Consider the following 6,000-nt stretch of genomic DNA (forward strand, 5'->3'; position numbering starts at 1 on the left):
AATTAATATCTTAAGTGATGTTTTATTTGAATCAGAAAGACATTTGGTCCTAAATTTTGGACAGACAACTAGAAGAGAAATATAGGAATCACATTGTCAACTTTGCTCATTCTTTCAATAATTTTTTACAAACTTTTATTTTTAATTAGAAAGTATCATATGTATTGACATTGTATGTAAATACCTTTTCATTTCTCTTGGAGGGGCTTGACAACACACACTACATCCAAGAACTCTCTCTTTTGTACTAGTCAAGGTGAGTTCCAATTGTTACAACTTGTTGTTACACAAATTAAAACATTGCTACATATTTTTTTAACGTCTTATTGATGATTTTTACTTATCTTTCTGAAATCATTATAATATATAGTTTTTTCCCATAGTCATTATAATATATAGCTTTGAGCCTTACAAATATCAATTTTTTTAGAAGTTTGTTTCATGAAAATGAAATGCCTTAGAGTTAACATTAATGGAGAACTAATTATAGGTAAAAATAACAATACATGGAATGGTTAGATGCATGTAGACAAAACGTCAGAAGAAATCCAATCTTTATCCATAAAACATTAAAAATTAGACATAAAAACTTGCTAACAATCAAACATAAATCATTTTATTGTAAACATTTTTAGTTCATGGTTTAAGTATAGAATTTGTAACTACAATTGGCATATGATTGTGAAAAATACTGAAATTTCAGGTAAGAGGACGAAAGTGGTTTTCACTGCATTTTGTTTCCATGTTCTTAGTTGAATGTGAAGTTGGAATTGGCTCCCCTGAAAAGGTCAAAATTGTTTATATTAGAATATTTTTATATATCTGATTGGAATTTTAGACTTTGTCTACATATTCAGATTTTAATAATATAATCTAATAACCATTTTGTTCTAAAATAGTTTAAACTCACTATTTGGTAGTGATTATTATGTGTAACTGTGACTAAACCAAATCACTGATGGACCAGATCATTTAATAGGTATATAAGATATTGTGGTATGTTGTAGAAATACTTTTAGGGTACAACACAAAATAAATATTCTATTTTACTGGAAAAGATATTAAAACATTGAGCTATATTAAAATTAAAACCTTGCCAAAACTCTACTGACTGAATTAATAAATAGCTCGAATGAATAACACATGCCCAAGTGAAATTCATATAAGCATGGACAAACTAATCAAGGCACTAACACTAGATTAAAAGATGATATGTAAGAAAATGATTATTTAATTGTACAATAGCTTAGTATATAGGTGATTGTGTTTTCTCTATAACTTAGTAAACAAACTATTGTAAGGGTAATTGAAATAAATAGGTTAACCATATTTGATATGGTCCAAGTAGAAGTCACAACACTTACCAACACACACGATTATAGCTAATCAAATCTATTTTTCACCCATGGAATAAAGATAGCATAAGGAGTAACATCAAATACATAATCAAATAATATTCTTCCTAAATTATAATTTGTTGATTGCAACATGAGCATTGGTTAAACTTAAGGTTTACAGCTCACAATCTACCAATACACACTAATTTTCTCATTTATTGACTAATTTGTAAGAACTCCAAGCTAATCAATTCTTAATGTATTTCAAGAAAATGTTTGGCATGAACTGTGAATTTCTAATATGTTCCATTAGATACAGTTGTTGGTTATATTTGTGAACATGATAAGAGGTCTCTATGTCTCTCACACAGTGAACTGTTTCGAATGCCCAACTATGTGATGAATGACGGAAATGGTTTAACAAAGTTTATAGGAAGAATTAATGAGAAACCCGTCCATAGAGGAAACCCTCCTTACTGGGCACGATTTTCATATTGGATAGAAATTTTAAGTCAAGTTCCACATAACCTAAAGTTAGGCCAGACTAACTTTTTAATATGATAAAAATATATTTTTTTAAAAATTGTACGCATTATCTTATATAAATATAATGAGGCATAAAGCAATGATCTATTCAGAAGAACAAACATATGAAATATAGAATAAACTTGTTAGTAATCTTAGTGACTGTTTAGTTTTCAATTGTGAAATTTTCTTCTATGATTTGGTATCTGTTAAGGAATTGGAAGAATGAACTATAGTAATTGGATTGGGTATTATCTTCCATTTGTTCACACACAACTACATAATAATTATACAATCACAACACTCTTGCACATGCAATTACCACCTTTTCCACAAGCCAATCTCCTCGATGTGTATGTTATGCAATATGTTGTATGCTGACTAAGCAAAATGTCTTCTAATAATTCTCACCCTGCCAACATATAATGTAAGTATTATGGTGTGAAGGGAAGAATAAGTATGATAAGACAAACTCATACAGTTTGGTGCAAGAATTGAATATAGGAATTGTAGTTGCTAAAACACTAGCAACATAAGAGAATTTCAAATTGAATAATGACAACACTTCATATTATAATGATTTTGAATGGAGAATAGAGCAGATTAGGGTTAAGATTTATTCCCACTGAAATTGTGGAATAGCCTTAATATGGTTTTTTAATAATAAAATATGATTGTGCCAATGTTTCATCAAATTTAAAAGTATTAAAGATATGCATTTTTATATTAATTTAATGTAATTTTTTAAATCTACGTTTTCCTTCAAATATAGAAGTTGAGTGTTACATTGTTACTAAATATTAAACTTAGTTAGAGGCATGATGTAAATACATATGTACATTAAAATGTTTTGTATTGTTTTCACCTTTGAATCAATAAAAAATTATAAACATTATTACCAAAATTAAAATTTTAGTAGTTATTATCTTATACCTACAAAATGTAGTGTGTAAAATAACCTCATGTTATTTATTCGTAATTAGTTTGTCTTGTCATTAAAGCTTCAAAATAACTTAGTAAAGCTCATTGCTAATTTTCTTTTTCTTTCTTTCAGGACCTCAACAACACACAATATATCCAAGGACTATCTCTTCTATACTACTCTAGGTAAGTTCTAATTCTTTTTTAAAAAGAAAATTAGACAAAGCTACTATATATATGTGTCAAAAGTATGTTCGTTTCTATTGCATTCTTGACTGATAATCAATTTGATACAATTGTCTTACACCTATTCAAATTGCACAATCATTAGCCAATGTACTGATAGTAAGAAAAAAAATTCATTGAATTTCTTCAGTATGTTTGAGCAATCTATAATGTTAATTAATGAATCAATGTCACAAATATGAATGTTGGTTTCTAGAATTGGAATACCATATGTTGAAAGCAAGGTAGAAGACTCTGAATTTTTCTTTCTTTGGATTTCATACATATTTCACATAGCTATATATGTATGGAAACCAATTCCTTTGAATCAATTTGAAATGTATTGCAATTGCACACAACAAATAAGAAACATTAACTTAATTTGTTGCAAAATTAGCTTAGGGCACTGTCATTATGAGCCGCTACACCAACAACAAATATTTACTAAAATACAAAGAAACAATCACAATTTACAAAAATCTAGTGAAATTGAATTTGCAACAAACATGCCAATACCTTGCTATGAACAAAAATCAAAATCAATAAAAAATAACTATTTTTGGAAAAAGTTTCAATAATGATCGTTCATTACGACATCTAAAACAAACAGTACACAATAAAGAAAAGATCTTAGCAAACATGACCAAAGAAAAAAAATTGAAGCTAACAACATGTTATTAGCTTGCTCTAAACAAAGCTCAAAATAAACAAAAATAATAACTATTCTAGTGAAAAGTCTCAATTTTGATTGTTCATTGTAACGACTTAAAAAAAATAATACACAATAAAGAAAAGTTATAAGAAAATATGGCGAAAGATTAAAAAAATGAAACTAACAATATACCAAACCAACCAAGGACAAGGTATGGGTTTCGCAAGGCACATACAACACACCAATGAACAAGTCATGCACATGTAACTCTACTAAATAATGAAAATCATAAATCTATTATGCAATATCTACAACAAATTAGTGACACACCTACTCAAGCATGTACTATTTGTGAAATGTTATGCTTCCAAAAAGATGTCTACAAAGTCAATATTTCATTTTTCCATGCCTTCTCTTTTCTTCCTATTGCCAACCATAAGAAAACACTTATAGTTGGTCAATTGATTTGCAAACAATGTATATATGCCACTGTCCTTGGAAAAGTCCTCATGTTTGCTGCACCATGCAATATAAGATGCAATAAGAGAATAAATGTTGTCCATGGATTGACTAGCCTTAAAGAAAGGCTTGAATCTTTGCATATTTCTTTTGCGCAAATCAAATAATTGAGATACAAAAGAGCACAATATGGATTGAATGGAGCAATCATCAATGTCCCTATCAATTTTGATAGAGTGCAACATGCATTTCCTAGACATATAGATGAGACACAAATAATTGCAGTCAAATTAAATGTAAGCTACTAATGAAAATGTGAGACCTTCCCATGTGATGAATGCTTTAACAATCTTATCAAAAAACACCATTGTATTTAAAGAAAAATATTACAATAAATAAGGATTGGAAAGATCTTCTTCTAGGAAAATTAAAAAAAATACACACAGAGAATGATATAGACACTGATACAAATATGAATGATGTCCTACCTAACCATGATCAAGAAACTATATCTAAATCATTTATTCATTGGTTTAATGAATCACATTCAATCAACAACCTTAGTACGATGATTATTGAAATTGCACAATCTGAAGGTTTTAAACCTCTTGGCATATTTAGGGACATTTACTTAGAATAAATGAATTTCCCCATATTGTTTTATGGATTCCCATGACTAGAAGAAATTAGAAATTTTTTTACCTACCATGAAATAGTAAAGTGGGAGCTCATGCATAGAGACAATGACTTCTCAACACATATAACAAATATGTTTTTCAAAGCTATAAAAATAATTATCCATCAAATATCCTCATTGGAATGGGCCTGTATAAGAAAAGATGAAATTAAAGGTGAAAAACTATATGCAAAATATATTCACAATCTGACAAACGTAGAAAAAATATTGAAATATCCAATAGGGTTCAGATCATTGAAGAGTATACGAACATCCCCTAATTATTTAGAAAACACAATAAAAAATATATTTTCAATGATACAACATTTGGGGCCCCCAACTTTCTTTGTAACACTAACAAATGCTTAGTAGTTTTGGTAACCATTATGTAAAGTATTGCAACATATATCAAACACACAACCGAGTAGAGGAAATGAAACTATAGAAGACAAAGACTTGGACTTTGAAATCAGGAAAAATCCAATACTTTGTAGCCATTATTTTAATCATAGGATAAATTCTTTTAGAAAGATGATGCTTACAAACTAAGAAATCTTTAGAAAAGTAACAAAACAAAAAATTGTTACAGAATTTCAAAACCAAGGAAATTTACATGTACACTTCATGTTGTGGATAACAAATGCACCTATCTTTGGATAATGCACAAACAATGAAATTGAGGACTTTTTCAAAAAGTACATTTCATGTGACTCCACACTATTAGATGTAAACATTGCTAAAATGAATACACATCATCATACAAAAACATGCAAAAAGTACAAAACATCTAACTGTTGATTTAGTTTTCCCTTGCCTCTAATGAGGCCCACAATAGTTTTAGAGCCCTTATTGAATGCTGATCCTATGATAAAGGATAGAGTAATTTATTTTTTCAAATAATTGGAAAAGAAGAACTACAAAAAAGATGTTACATTTGATGATTTTTTAAATGAAATCCAACTTTAGAAAATGATTACATTGTCATTTTGCAAGCAACATTGTCGCAAAAAAATTGCCTTGCTAGAAAGATGACCTATCGATATATGGATAAATATATTTGCAAAAAAAGTTCCAACACTATGGTATGCCATTATAGACAATTTATATTAGATGCATATGTTGTTGCATTGTACTGTAGTTTGTACATGAAAAAATAAGATAGAACATTGTCACTTGCATTCCACCAAATACAAAAACAATGTACA

The sequence above is a fragment of the Cupressus sempervirens genome, chromosome 6, assembly GCF_028749045.1.
Source record: "Cupressus sempervirens isolate cs-2001-9-10 chromosome 6, ASM2874904v1, whole genome shotgun sequence".
NCBI classification, from domain to species: domain Eukaryota; kingdom Viridiplantae; phylum Streptophyta; class Pinopsida; order Cupressales; family Cupressaceae; genus Cupressus; species Cupressus sempervirens.